Source organism: Oncorhynchus kisutch, linkage group LG1 (genome assembly GCF_002021735.2).
Source record: "Oncorhynchus kisutch isolate 150728-3 linkage group LG1, Okis_V2, whole genome shotgun sequence".
Classification (NCBI taxonomy): Eukaryota; Metazoa; Chordata; class Actinopteri; order Salmoniformes; family Salmonidae; genus Oncorhynchus; species Oncorhynchus kisutch.
In genome coordinates this window covers 70,160,196-70,177,695 of record NC_034174.2, presented here as the reverse complement: position 1 = coordinate 70,177,695, position 17,500 = coordinate 70,160,196, and the positions used below count along the sequence as shown (strand labels likewise).

At 46.2% G+C, this 17,500-nt stretch overlaps 1 protein-coding gene across 1 annotated transcript in view; it reads right to left on the bottom strand.

Moving 5' to 3' along the window:
• Positions 1–17,500, bottom strand: part of LOC109904714 (sodium/potassium/calcium exchanger 3) — an 80,065-nt gene that overhangs the window by 30,990 nt on the left and 31,575 nt on the right. The gene's annotated exons all lie outside the window — the stretch shown is intronic.

Here is a 17,500-nt window from a genome sequence, read left to right as displayed (position 1 = left end):
GTCCATCTGTGAGTGTGTGTCTGTATGACAGTCCTGCAGCATCCTGCCACGGATTGTGTGTGTGTGTGTGTGTGTGTGTGTGTGTGTGTGTGTGTGTGTGTGTGTGTGTGTGTGTGTGTGTGTGTGTGTGTGTGTGTGTGTGTGTGTGTGTGTGTGTGTGTGTGTGTGTGTGCACGTCTCCTGAGAACTGAAAGACCCACCAGAGGAGAAGAGAAAAAGAGATGGAAAAAGTGAGAGCGAAGAAGAGGACAAAGAGAGGGCAGAGATGAGAGAGTAAAAATAGAGCTCAGGATTAGGATATGTAGGGTGAGGAGGAGAGAGGGATGAGGAGGAGAGAGGGAGGAGAGGGGGATGAGAAGAGGGGAAAATTATGCATGGAAAGAGAGTTGGGCTACAAGGGGAAAGGGTACAAGAAGCACTAGAAGCTATCACTCCTTATTGTGCATAAAAAAGTGTGTAAGAGAGAGAAAGGGAGAGGGGAAATGAGAGAGGGGAAAATAGAGAGGGGGAAAAGAGAGAGGGGAAAATAGAGAGGGGGAAAGAGAGAGGGGGAAATGAGAGAGGGGAAATAAAGAGGGAAAAGAGAGAGGGGGAAATAGAGAGGGGGAAAGAGAGAGGGGGAAAGAGAGAGGGGAAAAGAGAGAGGGGAAAAGAGAGAGGGGAAATAGAGAGGGGGAAATAGAGAGGGGGAAAGAGAGAGGGGGAAATAGAGAGGGGAAAAGAGAGAGGGGAAATAGAGAGGGGAAAAGAGAGAGGGGAAAAGAGAGAGGGGAAATAGAGAGGGGAAAAGAGAGAGGGGAAAGAGAGAGGGGAAAAGAGAGAGGGGAAAGAGAGAGGGGAAAAGAGAGAGGGGAAATAGAGAGGGATAAAAGAGAGGGGGAAAGAGAGAGGGGAACGAGAGAGGGGAAAATAGAGAGGGGAAAGAGAGAGGGGAAAAGAGAGAGGGGAAAAGAGAGAGGGGAAAATAGAGAGGGGAAGAGAGAGGGGAAAAGAGAGAGGGGAAAATAGAGAGGGGAAAGAGAGAGGGGAAAATAGAGAGGGGGAAAGAGAGAGGGGAAATAGAGAGGGGAAAATAGAGAGTAAGAAAAAGGAGAGAAAAATAAGACAGAAAGAAAAAGAGCTTAAATACCTAGGTTATCCTCTCACTCCACACTTCCTTCCCTCTCTCTCCATTCATTAAGTGTCCTTCCCTCTCCCTCCATTCAATCATTCTCCTTCCCTCTCCCTCCATTCATACATTCTCCTTCCCTCTCCCTCCATTCATACATTCTCCTTCCCTCTCCCTCCATTCATACATTCTCCTTCCCTCTTCCTCCATTCATTCATTCTCCTTCCCTCTCCCTCCATTCATTCATTCTCCTTCCCTCTCCCTCCATTCATTCATTCTCCTTCCCTCTCCCTCCATTCATTCATTCTCCTTCCCTCTCACTCCATTCATACATTCTCCTTCCCTCTCCCTCCATCCATTCATTCATTCTCCTTCCCTCCCTCTCCCTCCATTCATTCATTCTCCTTCCCTCTCCCTCCATTCATACATTCTCCTTCCCTCTCCCTCCATTCATACATTCTCCTTCCCTCTCCCTCCATTCATACATTCTCCTTCCCTCTTCCTCCATTCATTCATTCTCCTTCCCTCTCCCTCCATTCATTCATTCTCCTTCCCTCTCCATCCATTCATTCATTCTCCTTCCCTCTCCCTCCATTCATTCATTCTCCTTCCCTCTCACTCCATTCATACATCTTCCTTCCCTCTCCCTCCCTCCATTCATTCATTCTCCTTCCCTCCCTCTCCCTCCATTCATTCATTCTCCTTCCCTCTCCATCCAATTGTTCATTCTCTTTCCCTCTCCCTCCATTCATTCTACTTCCCTCTCCCTCCATTCATTAATTCTCCTTCCAACTCCACCCATTCATTCATTCTCCTTCCTTCTCCCTCCATTCATTCTACTTCCCTCTCCCTCCATTCATTCATTCATTTTCCTTCCCTCTCCCTCCATTCATTCATTATCCTTCCCTCTCCATCCATTCATTCTACTTCCATCTCCCTCCATTCATTCTACTTCCCTCTCCCTCCATTCATTCATTCTCCTTCCCTATCCATCCATTCATTCTACTTCCATCTCCCTCCATTCATTCTACTTCCCTCTCCCTCCATTCATTCTACTTCCCTCTCCCTCCATTCATTCTACTTCCCTCTCCCTCCATTCATTCATTCTACTTCCCTCTCCCTCCATTCATTCTCCTGCCCTCTCCCTCCATTCATTCATTCTACTTCCCTCTCCCTCCATTCATTCTACTTCCCTCCCTCTCCCTCCATTCATTCATTCTCCTTCCCTCTCCATCCATTCATTCTACTTCCCTCTCCCTCCATTCATTCATTCACCTTCCCTCTCCCTCCCTCCATTCATTCTCCTTCCCTCTCCCTCCATTCATTCATTCTACTTCCCTCTCCCTCCATTCATTATCCTTCCCTCTCCCCATTCATTCATTCTACTTCCCTCCCTCTCCCTCCATTCATTCTCCTTCCCTGTCCCTCCATTCATTCATTCTCCTTCCCTCTCCATCCATTCATTCATTCTCCTTCCCTCTCCCTCCATTCATTCATTCTCCTTCCATCTCACTCCATTCATACATCCTCCTTCCCTCTCCCTCCCTCCATTCATTCATTCTCCTTCCCTCCCTCTCCCTCCATTCATTCATTCTCCTTCCCTCTCCATCCAATTGTTCATTCTCTTTCCCTCTCCCTCCATTCATTCTACTTCCCTCTCCCTCCATTCATTAATTCTCCTTCCAACTCCACCCATTCATTCATTCTCCTTCCTTCTCCCTCCATTCATTCTACTTCCCTCTCCCTCCATTCATTCATTTTCCTTCCCTCTCCCTCCATTCATACATTATCCTTCCCTCTCCCTCCATTCATTCATTCTCCTTCCCTCTCCCTCCATTCATTCATTCTCCTTCCCTCTCCCTCCATTCATTCATTCTCCTTCCCTCTCCCTCCATTCATTCATTATCCTTCCCTCTCACTCCATTCATACATTCTCCTTCCCTCTCCCTCCCTCCATTCATTCATTCTCCTTCCCTCCCTCTCCCTCCATTCATTCATTCTCCTTCCCTCCCTCTCCCTCCATTCATACATTCTCCTTCCCTCTCCCTCCATTCATACATTCTCCTTCCCTCTCCCTCCATTCATACATTCTCCTTCCCTCTTCCTCCATTCATTCATTCTCCTTCCCTCTCCCTCCATTCATTCATTCTCCTTCCCTCTCCATCCATTCATTCATTCTCCTTCCCTCTCCCTCCATTCATTCATTCTCCTTCCCTCTCACTCCATTCATACATCCTCCTTCCCTCTCCCTCCCTCCATTCATTCATTCTCCTTCCCTCCCTCCCTCTCCCTCCATTCATTCATTCTCCTTCCCTCTCCATCCAATTGTTCATTCTCTTTCCCTCTCCCTCCATTCATTCTACTTCCCTCTCCCTCCATTCATTAATTCTCCTTCCAACTCCACCCATTCATTCATTCTCCTTCCTTCTCCCTCCATTCATTCTACTTCCCTCTCCCTCCATTCATTCATTTTCCTTCCCTCTCCCTCCATTCATTCATTATCCTTCCCTCTCCATCCATTCATTCTACTTCCATCTCCCTCCATTCATTCTACTTCCCTCTCCCTCCATTCATTCATTCTCCTTCCCTATCCATCCATTCATTCTACTTCCATCTCCCTCCATTCATTCTACTTCCGTCTCCCTCCATTCATTCTACTTCCCTCTCCCTCCATTCATTCTACTTCCCTCTCCCTCCATTCATTCATTCTACTTCCCTCTCCCTCCATTCATTCTCCTGCCCTCTCCCTCCATTCATTCATTCTACTTCCCTCTCCCTCCATTCATTCTACTTCCCTCCCTCTCCCTCCATTCATTCATTCTCCTTCCCTCTCCATCCATTCATTCTACTTCCCTCTCCCTCCATTCATTCATTCACCTTCCCTCTCCCTCCCTCCATTCATTCTCCTTCCCTCTCCCTCCATTCATTCATTCTACTTCCCTCTCCCTCCATTCATTATCCTTCCCTCTCCCCCATTCATTCATTCTACTTCCCTCCCTCTCCCTCCATTCATTCTCCTTCCCTCTCCCTCCATTCATTCATTCTCCTTCCCTCTCCATCCATTCATTCATTCTCCTTCCCTCTCCCTCCATTCATTCATTCTCCTTCCCTCTCACTCCATTCATACATCCTCCTTCCCTCTCCCTCCCTCCATTCATTCATTCTCCTTCCCTCCCTCTCCCTCCATTCATTCATTCTCCTTCCCTCTCCATCCAATTGTTCATTCTCTTTCCCTCTCCCTCCATTCATTCTACTTCCCTCTCCCTCCATTCATTAATTCTCCTTCCAACTCCACCCATTCATTCATTCTCCTTCCTTCTCCCTCCATTCATTCTACTTCCCTCTCCCTCCATTCATTCATTTTCCTTCCCTCTCCCTCCATTCATTCATTATCCTTCCCTCTCCATCCATTCATTCTACTTCCATCTCCCTCCATTCATTCTACTTCCCTCTCCCTCCATTCATTCATTCTCCTTCCCTATCCATCCATTCATTCTACTTCCATCTCCCTCCATTCATTCTACTTCCCTCTCCCTCCATTCATTCTACTTCCCTCTCCCTCCATTCATTCTACTTCCCTCTCCCTCCATTCATTCATTCTACTTCCCTCTCCCTCCATTCATTCTCCTGCCCTCTCCCTCCATTCATTCATTCTACTTCCCTCTCCCTCCATTCATTCTACTTCCCTCCCTCTCCCTCCATTCATTCATTCTCCTTCCCTCTCCATCCATTCATTCTACTTCCCTCTCCCTCCATTCATTCATTCACCTTCCCTCTCCCTCCCTCCATTCATTCTCCTTCCCTCTCCCTCCATTCATTCATTCTACTTCCCTCTCCCTCCATTCATTATCCTTCCCTCTCCCCCATTCATTCATTCTACTTCCCTCCCTCTCCCTCCATTCATTCTACTTCCCTCTCCCTCCATTCATTCTCCTGCACTCTCCCTCCATTCATTCATTCTACTTCCTTCTCCCTCCATTCATTCATTCTACCCCCCTCTCCCTCCATTCATTCTACTTCCCTCTCCCTCCATTCATTCTACTTCCCACCCTCTCCCTCCATTCATTCATTCTCCTTCCCTCTCCATCCATTCATTCTACTTCCCTCTCCCTCCATTCATTCATTCTACTTCCCTCTCCCTCCATTCATTCTCCTTCCCTCTACCTCCATTCATTCATTCTACTTCCCTCTCCCTTCATTCATTCTCCTTCCCTCTCCCCCATTCATTCATTCTACTTCCCTCTCCCTCCATTCATTCTACTTCCTTCCTTCCCTCTCCCTCCATTCATTCATTCTCCTTCCCTCTCCATCCATTCATTCATTCTCTTTCCCTCTCCCTCCATTCATTCTTTCTCCTTCCCTCTCCCTCCATTCATTCTCCTTCCCTCTCCCTCCATTCATTCTACTTCCCTCTCCCTCCATTCATTCTCCTTCCCTCTCCCTCCATTCATTCTACTTCCCTCTCCATCCATTCATTATCTTTCCCTCTCCCTCCATTCATTCATTCTCCTTCCCTCTCCCTCCATTCATTCTCCTTCCCTCTCCATCCATTCATTCTACTTCCCTCTCCCTCCATTCATTCTACTTCCCTCTCCCTCCATTCATTCTCCTTCCCTCTCCCTCCATTCATTCTCCTTCCCTCTCCCTCCATTCATTCTACTTCCCTCTCCCTCCATTCATTATCCTTCCCTCTCCCTCCATTCATTATATTTCCCTCTCCCTCCATTCATTCTACTTCTCTCTCTCTCCATTCATTCTACTTCCCTCTCCCTCCAATCATTATCATTCCCTCTCCCTCCATTCATTCTACTTCCCTCTCCCTCCATTCATTCTCCTTCCCTCTCCCTCCATTCATTCTACTTCCCTCTCCCTCCATTCATTCTATTTCCCTCTCCCTCCATTCATTCTCATTCCCTCTCCCTCCATTCATTCTACTTTCCTCTCCCTCCATTCATTATCCTTCCCTCTCCCTCCATTCATTCTACTTCCCTCTCCCTCCATTCATTCTCCTTCCCTCTCCATCCATTCATTCTACTTCCCTCTCCCTCCATTCATTCTCCTTCCCTCTCCCTCCATTCATTATCCTCCCCTCTCCCTCCATGCATTATCCTTCCCTCTCCCTCCATTCATTATCCTTCCCTCTCCCTCCATTCATTCTACTTCCCTCTCCATCCATTCATTATCCTTCCCTCTCCCTCCATTCATTCTCCTTCCCTCTCCCTCCATTCATTCTACTTCCCTCTCCCTCCATTCATTCTACTTCCCTCTCCCTCCATTCATTCTACTTCTCTCTCCCTCCATTCATTCTCCAGGCTCCTTTCTCCTCCTCTCTTCCTTTTCTCCCTTCATCATCCCACCTCGTCCAGCAATCAACAGTTTATTCATGGGCCACCGCTAACATCTGCTCCGGATTTCACCACGTTTCCACTGGAACGGCCAGCCAGACAGTCAACGTTGTGCTAGCTAGTAGCTATAGCTAGTAGCTAGCACAACCACGGCTTCCACCAATGCTAATAGCTGCCAATACATTGATGCTATTCCAAATCAAGTCAAAGTTTATTTGTCACGTGCGCCAAATACAACAGGTGTAGACATTACAGTGAAATTCTTACCTACAGGCCCTTAACCAACAGTGCAAATTTTAAGTAAAACAATAGGTATTAGGTGAACAATAGATAAGTAAAGAAATAAAAACAACAGTAGCGAGGCTATAACAGTAGCAAGGCTACATACAGGCACTGGTTAGTTGGGCTAATTGAGGTAGTATGTACATGAATGTATAGTTAAAGTGACTATGCAAGTACAGCGTAAAAGAGGGGTTGGGGGGAGACAATGCAAATAGTGCTAACTACTGCTAACTAAAATGCGATTTCACCACTTTTCACTGGACAGGCCAGCCAGACAGTTAGGCTAACTATAGTAGTTAATACAGCAATGTGATGCTATTTCTAACTTAACCTAGCATTCTTTGTTTATTTGAACACATTTCCACTGAAAAAAGCCCAGCCAGTCAGCTAGCTACAGCAGCTGAATCCCAACACTCTAAAATGGCTTTTCCTCCTCACCTGCATAAATTTAGTTCACCTCTTCCCAACCTTTCAGCTTCTACCATTCCCTGACTCATTCACACCGCAAACTAACTCAACCTCTCAACACCTCCATGTTCCTGAGCGGATGCACTCTATTATCTTCTCACACTCTCCTGCTGACCTGAGACATACTGTGCTGGCTCAGATGTTGTCCTTTCCAGCAACGACGGTGGATGAGTAACCAGGCCGGCACAGTACAGCTCAGCGGTTGCTCAGCTCAGTAGTGTGAAAGGGGCCTAGTTCTCTGGTGACCCGTGTGCCGTACATTCTGCATGTGTTTGATTGAACACAGGTCTGTTCCTATGTTATATTAGGAAACTTGTCTAACACCACGCAGAGCTCACAGTAAAACAACACAGAGAGTAGAGAGCAGGAGGAGCACGGACATATCATGGTGTGTGTGTGTGTGTGTGTGTGTATCTTGGTGTTTGCAGCTGGATGTGTTTAATTTTTACAGCTACGAGTGCTACACGCACACACACACACACACACACACACACACACACACACACACACACACGCGCGCGCGCGCACACGCACACACACATGCACACTCACACACAGACCAATACGCCTGCCCTGCCTACGCCTTTTCTGTTCTGTTTGCTAAGGAAAACACATTATTACGATGGGAAATAAACATTATAGAGAGTATAAAGGGATCTGCTCTAGGAACCAGAACCAGACAGACAGAAAACAAAAGAACATGAAGAAAGAGAGGGAAGGCCTTCACAGACAGAAGATAAAACCTTCTAATGACTGTTCAGATGAAGATGGGTTGTTCATTCCTACTGTAGAATTCCCATAGGGACAGGCATCACTCACACAAACACATTACACATACATTAAGTTCATGCATGAGTACATTACTACTGAAGTGCTACAATTCCACCATCCCCATTCATCTTTAACATCGAATAATGGCAAACCATAGAGTTGCATAGAGGGCGGGCACATGGCCCAAATCCTGTTTTATCATAGGCCCCTGCTGCCACAGAGGAGGCCATTACATCTCTATGGGTGAAACTGAAAACCCAGCAGTGGGTGCTACAAAGGAGAGTGTGTGTGTGTGTGTGTGTGTGTGTGTGTGTGTGTGTGTGTGTGTGTGTGTGTGTGTGTGTGTGTGTGTGTGTGTGTGTGTGTGTGTGTGTGTGTGTGTGTGTGTGTGTGTGTAGCATGGCAGAGTGTAAAGGAGTCAGTGTGCCCAGACTAATGCCCATTGCCAGAGGGATACAGGCAGCAGATGCGCCCAGCCATGTCCAACACTCCACCACCCTGGCCCTCTCTACTGTGAACAGTACCACGATGCCAGATACCAACTCACAGCCAAGTACACACCCTTCCACACACATACACACAAGGTATGAGAAATTGTGTGCATACACAATCAAGCAAGTATGCACGCACACACACACTCCCGCCAATGGCACAAACAGTCTAAAGCATTGCCTGCAGAGAGTTTCACCCTTACAGGACATCCAATAGAATCTAAAAAAAACACGGAACGTAGAGACGGTACAGTATCTCTTCTAAAGTTATCATCTTTGTCTGACTCTGACTGGACTAAAGACAAAAAGCAGGAAGTGAATATAGCCCCCCCCCCCTCCAGATGCCAATCCATCTGTACTGCCTAACAACTACTGACTTTTATGGAATTGTTGCATTTGAGATATGAGTCACCTGATTCTATTCAGTCAGTGTACAACGCCGAGGCAATAGGAGGGCCATTTCAAGAGCACAAAAGATGCCTGTGCTTTAGAAGAAAAAAGGGACAGCTGGCTTCTCCATAGTCCATCAACAGGGTGAATGTACTGAGTGTGTGTGTGTGTTCTTCGTCGGGAGAAAGCAGTAACACACCTGTATAAGGACAAAGGAGGTCAGAGAGAAAGAGAGAAATGGGACGTGAATAAAGTTGTGTGTTGCAGTATGAAGGTTATCCTCTCAACAAAGGTACAGTAACATGGTGGATTAATGATAGTAGACTCATGAAACGAGTTATCTTGCACTGTACTGTTTTGTACGCACATGCACACACACACACACACACACACCGATTCTAGCTCTGTCTTTTAAAGAGGTAAGTAAAACATGACCACTCATGTCACACATAGACAACATCTACATGACAGACAACATCTAAATGACAGATATTAAGATCTAAATGACAGATATCACGTCATGTTAATTCTAATATTGTTATAATGTCATAATGACCATGTCAAATAAAGTTACCATAGCATTATACTACTTTATATCTATGTAACATTTAAGGGACAGAATCTGCCTTGAATGGAGTTCACATCTCTTCACTCACTCCTATTTGATATAATCAACTCCACTACTCGTGTCGGAGTGAGTGCTAGCTGGCGACGTAGCCAAGTGCAAGCCGAGGCAGCAACCCACTCCATAGCAACCGTGTCTTCTTCAGAGGGAGGGGGTTTAAGTGGCAGAGGGAGAGAGGTGCACACAAATAATACACATCTTTAACCTGGGGGCAGACACTCACTAGCATACAGTACATTGTCCATTAGCATTGACGTGCTCTATAGATACAAGGTTGGCGGAGTGCGTGTGTCCGTACGACTTACCATTTTTACTAGATCCATATGTATATCATGGCAAGGGAATGTTGGAGGAATACAATATATGGAAAGATGAGGTACTGCGAGTATTCATTATCAGAATAATGGCTACTGTGGGTGGAAGATATGGAAAGCGTTTAGGCCTGAACGTCAGTAAGAAAATGCATACAGTCATACAGTGGCTTGCGAAAGTATTCACCCCTTTGGCATTTTTCCTATTTTGTTACCTTACAACCTGGAATTAAAATAGATTTTTTTTGGGGGGGGGTTGTATAATTTAATTTATACAACATGCCTACCACTTTGAAGATGCAAAATATTTTTTCTTTTGAAACAAACAAGAAAACTTGAGCGTGCATAACTATTCACCCTCCCAAAGTCAATACTTTGTAGAGCCACCTTTTGCAGCATTTACAGCTGCAAGTCTCTTGGGGTATGTATCTATAAGCTTGGCACATCTAGCCCCTGGGATTTTTGCTCATTCTTCAAGGCAAATCTTTAAGTCATACCACAGATTCTCAATTTGATTGCAGTCTGGGCTTTCACTAGGTCATTCCAAGACATTTAAATGTTTCCCCTTAAACAATCAAGTGTTGTTTTAGCAGTATGCTTAGGGTCAATTTCCTGCTGGAAGGTGAACCTCCGTCCCAGTCTCAAATCTCTGGAAGATGAAACAGGTTTCCCTCAAGAATTTCCTTGTGCGCCATCCATCATTCCTTCAATTCTGACCAGTTTCCCGGTCCCTGCCTATGAAAAACATCCCCACAGCATGGTGGTGGCAGCACCATGCTTCACAGTGGGGATGGTGTTCTGAGGGTGATGAGAGGTGTTGGGTTTGCGCCAGACATAGTGTTTTCCTTGATGGCCAAAAAGCTCAATTTTAGTTTCATCTGACCAGAGTACCTTTTTCCATATGTTTGGGGAGACTCCCACATGCCTGTTGGCGAACACCAAACGTGTTTGCTTATTTTTTTCTTTAAGCAATGTCTTTTTTCTGGCCACTCTTCCGTAAAGCCCAGCTCTGTGGAGTGTACAGCTTAAAGTGGTCCTATGGACAGATACTCCAATCTCCACTGTGGAGCTTTGCAGCTCCTTCAGTGTTATCTTTGGTCTCTTTGTTGCCTCTCTGGTTAATGCCCTCCTTGCCTCCTTGCCTGAGTTTTGGTGGGCAGCCCAACCCTGATCTGTACTTCTCCCCAACTTTGTCCCAGACCTGTTGGAGAGCTCCTTGGTCTTAATGGTGCCGCTTGCTTGGAGGTGCCCCTTGCTTAGTTGTGTTGCAGACTCTGGGGCCTTTCAGAACAGGTGTATAAATATTGAGATCATGTGACAGATCATGTGACACTTAGATTGCACACAGGTGGACTTTATTTATTTAATTATGTGACTTCTGAAGGTAATTGGTTGCACCAGATATTATTTAGGGGCTTCATGGCAAAGAATACATATGCACGCACCAATTTTCCATTTTGATTTATTTGTTATTTTTTAAACAAGTTCTTTTTTTCATTTCACCTTAACAATATGGACTATTTTGTGTATGTCCATTACATGAAATCCAAATAAAAATCTATTTAAATGACAGGTTGTAATGCAAAAATAATTGGAAAACGCCAAGGGGGATGAATACTTTTGCAAGGCACTGTATGTGTTATGGTATATAACGTGTTATGGTCTCAACTGAAAACCCCCACAGGACATATCTCTCTCTCCAGGCTACCTTCTCCACTTTGCTAATGGCCTCACAAGACAGCGAGCGACAGACAGACAGACAGACAGACAGACAGACAGACAGACAGACAGACAGACAGACAGACAGACAGACAGACAGACAGACAGACAGACAGACAGACAGACAGACAGACAGTGAGAGAGAGAGAGTGAGAGAGAGAGAGAGAGAGAGAGAGAGAGAGAGAGAGAGAGAGAGAGAGAGAGAGAGAGAGAGAGAAAGAAAGAAAGAAAGAATGTGCACATTAAGAGTGTACATCAAAGAGATAGGAGAGAAAGAGATATAGAGAAAAGGAGGGCAAGAAAGGACAAGAGAGCTCCTCCTCCAGGCTGTCTGAGCCTGGCCTGGAACACCATGGTAATTAGCACGGGGTTAGCTGGGTTTACTGAGGTGGCTCTAGACTTCTATTGCCTACTGGCTATAATAAATACACACACACACCCTGTGTTGGCTATAACACTCAGCCAAGTCATTCGTGATATAAGTCAGTATTCGACGTCCATCCATGTCTGAGGATGTCGGGAGATGACGTGGAAACCGGCCACTAGGGGCAACAGTGCACGTTGTTACCTTCAAGTCGGTTAGGGTAAAAGCCTCTGATTCCAAAAGTGTGAATATTTTTGTTTAAAGCCTTCCCAAATCTATACCCTTATCTTAACCATTTGGAGTTAATGCCCAAACTTAACCCTAAGCTGAAACATTAATTAGTTAATGTCTAAACTAAACCTTAAACACCTCTAAATTTGAGTTTGGAACAACTTACAAATGTTAGATTTGAGAAACATGAATGAACGTCTAATTCTGACGTGAGACTGTGAGAGCTGGTAGATAACACTGACTCCATATGTATGCACAAGTGGACACACATACACGCACACGTGCATACACACCGCCACCACCCCCACTCAATTCTCTCTGCAATCATAAGCCAGTCTTCCAGTTCATTCCTCACTAAAGCTCAATCAGAGGAAGTCAATGCATCAATCAGCAATCAGACCTCAGTGAGCTGTACTCCCTCTCTCTCCCACCCTCACTCTGCTGCTCTCTCTCTCTCTCTCTCTCTCTCTCTCTCTCTCTCTCTCTCTCTCTCCCTATAATGGTCTCTCTCTCCCCCACACTCACTCTGACTGCTCTCTCTCCCTCTAATGGTCTCTCACTCCCCCTCTAAGTGCCCCCCCTCCCTCCTGCCTTTCTCTAACTGCCCCCCCATCTCTCCCTCTCCCCCTTCTCTTTACTATCTCTCCCCCCCTCTCTCTCTCTTCCCCCTCTTTCTATAACTGTCCCCACCCTCCCCTTCTCTCTCTCTCTCTCTCTCCCTCTCTCACTCTAAGGGTCTGTCTCCCTCCCTCCCTCCCTCTCTCACTCTAATGCTCTCTCTCTCCCCCTCTTCTCTAACTGTCCCCCCTCTCTCCCTCACTCAAATGGTCTCTCTCTCCCCCTCTTTCTCTAACTGTCCCCCCTCTCTCCCTCTCTCTCACTCTAATGGTCTCTCTCTCTCCCCCCTCTCTCTAACTGTTCCCTCTCTCCCTCTCTCTCACTCTAATGGTCTCTCTCTCCCCCTCTTTCTCTAACTGTCCCCCCTCTCTCCCTCTCTCTCACTCTAATGGTCTCTCTCTCCCCCCTCTCTCTAACTGTTCCCTCTCTCCCTCTCTCTCACTCTAATGGTCTCTCTCTCCCCCTCTTTCTCTAACTGTCCCCCCTCTCTCTCACTCTAATGGTCTCTCTCCCCCCTCTCTCTAACTGTCCCCCCTCTCTCCCTCTCTCTTACTCTAATGGTCTCTCTCTCCCCCCCTCTCTAACTGTCCCCCCTCTCTCCCTCTCTCTCACTCTAATGGTCTCTCTCTCCCCCTCTTTCTCTAACTGTCCCCCCTCTCTCCCTCTCTTTCACTCTAATGGTCTCTCTCTCCCCCCCCTCTCTAACTGTCCCCCCCCTCTCTAACTGTCCCCCCCTCTCTAACTGTCCCCCCCTCTCTCCCGCTCTCTCACTCTAATGGTCTCTCTCCCCCCCCCCCCCTCTCTAACTGTCCCCACTCTCTCCCTCTCTCTCCCTCTAATGGTCTCTCTCTCCCCCCCTCTCTAACTGTCCCCCCTCTCTCCCTCTCTCTCACTCTAATGGTCTCTCTCTCCCCCCTCTCTCTAACTGCCCCCCCCCCTCTCTGCCTCTTTCTCTCTCTTGATTAATACATTGTGTCATGCTGCTTCCTCTTTCAGCCATTCTCTCTTCCACTGTCTCTTACAGTACAGACTGCAAGTATCATGACTATTGGTTTCTCCTCTCTGAAGATATGTCCAGTGTCAGATGTCAACAGATTGTAAGGGATAGTTCATCACTTTGGGAAACATGCCATGTGCTGTGTGTGGGTACTCTATGTGTGTGGGTACTGTATGTGTGTGGGTACTGTATGTGTGGGTACTGTGTGTGTGGGTACTGTATGTGTGTTGGGTACTGTATGTGTGGGTACTGTATGTGTGTGGGTACTGTATGTGTGGGTACTGTATGTGTGGGTACTGTATGTGTGGGTACTGTATGTGTGGGTACTGTATGTTTGGGTACTGTATGTGTGGGTACTACGTGTGTGGGTACTGTATGTGTGGGTACTGTGTGTGTGGGTACTGTGTGTGTGTGGGTACTGTATGTGTGTGGGTACTGTATGTGTGGGTACTGTATGTGTGTGGGTACTGTATGTGTGGGTACTGTATGTGTGGGTACTGTATGTGTGGGTACTACGTGTGTGGGTACTGTATGTGTGGGTACTGTGTGTGTGGGTACTGTGTGTGTGTGGGTACTGTGTGTGTGGGTACTGTGTGTGTGGGACTGTGTGTGTGTGGGTACTGTATGTGTGGGTACTACGTGTGTGGGTACTGTATGTGTGAGGACTGTATGTGTGGGTACTACGTGTGTGGGTACTGTATGTGTGGGTACTGTGTGTGTGGGTACTGTATGTGTGGGTACTGTATGTGTGGGTACTACGTGTGTGGGTACTGTATGTGTGGGTACTGTATGTGTGAGTAGTACGTCTGTGGGTATTGTATGTGTGGGTACTGTGTGTGTGGGTACTGTGTGTGTGGGTACTGTATGTGTGGGTACTACGTGTGTGGGTACTGTATGTGTGGGTACTGTATGTGTGGGTACTGTGTGTGTGGGTACTGTATGTGTGGGTACTACGTGTGTGGGTACTGTATGTGTGGTTACTGTATGTGTGGGTACTGTGTGTGTGGGTACTGTATGTGTGGATACTGTATATGTGGGTACTGTATGTGTGGGTACTGTGTGTGTGGGTACTGTATGTGTGGGTACTATATGTACTGTATGTATGGGTACTGTATGTGTGGGTCCTGTATGTGTGAGTACTGTATGTGTGGGTACTGTATGTGTGGGTACTATATGTACTGTATGTGTGGGTACTATATGTGTGGGTACTATATGAACTGTATGTGTGGGTACTATATGTGTGGGTACTATATGTGTGGGTACTATATGTACTGTATGTGTGGGTACTATATGTACTGTATGTGTGGATACTGTATGTACTGTGTGTGTGGGTACTGTATGTGTGGGTACTATATGTACTGTATGTGTGGGTACTATATGTACTGTGTGTGTGGGTACTGTATGTGTGGGTACTGTGTGTGTGGGTACTGTGTATGTGGGTACTGCATGTGTGGGTACTATATGTACTGTATGTGTGGGTACTGTATGTGTGGGTACTATATGTGTGGGTACTATATGTACTGTATGTGTTGGTACTGTATGTGTGGGTACTGTATGTGTGAGTACTGTATGTGTGGGTACTATATGTACTGTATGTGTGGGTACTGTATGTACTGTATGTGTGGGTACTGTATGTGTGGGTACTATATGTACTGTATGTGTGGGTACTATATGTGGGGGTACTGTATGTGTGGGTACTATGTGTGTGGGTACTGTGTGTGTGGGTACTGTGTGTGTGGGTACTGTATGTGTGGGTACTGCATGTGTGAGTATTACGGGTGTGGGTACTGTATGTGTGGGTACTACGTGTGTGAGAACTCTGTGTGGGTACTGTGTGTGTGAGAACTGTGTGTGTGGGTACTGTGTGTGTGGGTACTGTATGTGTGGGTATTACGTGTGTGGGTACTACGTGTGTGGGTACTGTATGTGTGGGTACTACATGTGTGGGTACTGTGTGTGTGGGTACTGTGTGTGTGGGTACTGTATGTGTGGGTACTGTATGTGTGGGTACTATATGTACTGTATGTGTGGGTACTGTATGTGTGGGTCCTGTATGTGTGAGTACTGTATGTGTGGGTACTATATGTGTGGGTACTATATGTACTGTATGTGTTGGTACTGTATGTGTGTATGTGTAAGTACTGTATGTGTGGGTACTATATGTACTGTATGTGTGGGTACTATATGTACTGTATGTGTGGGTACTATATGTACTGTATGTGTGGGTACTGTATGTGTGGGTACTATATGTACTGTATGTGTGGGTACTATATGTACTATATGTGTGGGTACTATATGTACTGTATGTGTGGGTACTGTATGTGTGGGTACTATATGTACTATATGTGTGGGTACTATATGTACTGTATGTGTGGGTACTGTGTGTGTGGGTACTGTATGTGTGGGTACTGTATGTACTGTATGTGTGGGTATTGTATGTGTGGGTATTGTATGTGTGGGTACTGTATGTGTGGGTACTATATGTACTGTATGTGTGGGTACTATATGTGTGGGTACTGTATGTGTGGGTACTGTGTGTGTGGGTACTGTGTGTGTGGGGTACTGTGTGTGTGGGTACTGTATGTGTGGGTACTGTGTGTGTGGGTACTGTGTGTGTGGGTACTGTGTGTGTGGGTACTGCATGTGTGGGTATTACGCGTGTGGGTACTGTATGTGTGGGTACTACGTGTGTGAGAACTGTGTGTGTGGGTATTACATTTGTGGGTACTACGTGTGTGGGTACTGTATGTGTGGGTAATGTGTGTGTGGGTACTGTATGTGTGGGTACTGCATGTGTGTGGGTAATATGTGTGTGGGTACTGTGTGTGTGGGTACTATTTGTGTGGGTACTACGTGTGTGGGTACTGTATTGTGTGGGTACTACGTGTTTGTGGGTACTACGTGTGTAGGTACTGTATTTGTGGGTATTACATGTGTGTGGGTACTATGTGTGTGGGTATTTTATGTGTGTGTGGGTACTACGTGTGTGTGGGTAAGATATTAAGTTAGCTCAGTGTATCCCACAGCCTCACATGACCATACGTTCCACTGGAGATCTCTCTCTCTCCCTCTCTCTCTCTCTCTCTCTCTCTCTCTCTCTCCCCATCACTCCTGTCCTTCTCTGTTTCATTTATTTATAGTTGGAGCGAGGGGATGAAAAGTTGGAGAGCAAGAGAGCCACGTTCTGAGAGTCTTTAGGGAGATCCATCCATCCTGCAATCTCTGCAGTTTAAATATAGAGCGCTCCATCCATCCTTTCTCTCTCTCCCTTTTTCCTCCTGCTCTTGCTTCACTGAGAAGACGAAACACAATGAAACTAATGCCACTTCTGCATATTTCATATTGTTCACCACAACTAATATCTCCACATGTACATCAAACAGGACCTAATGAGAGAGGGTGGGTGTGTGTGTGTGTGTGTAATCACTCACTAAAATGAACGTGTCACAGCAAGTTAGCCGGCTGCAAGAGAAACCAGCCGCAATCTGAACGTGTACGAGCGCAGTAGGGATCTGTATCGCTCTCTTGGGTTCGTTAAAAGCAAGACGTGATGTGTATAATTACCGTGGCAACCGCTACATGCTTGTTAAACGTTCCATCAAGTTCATTAGGTGATTAACGATGTTGATGATGAGGTTCTCAATTTCAATTATGCAAAGCGGGAGTACATGAGTTGTCAGGTATTATCGAAACAATTTATCCAGGGGTTCTCCTATTTAAGCAGAACTTTGTGGATAGAATTACATACAATTGTTTAAAATATGCATATATTCGGGGATA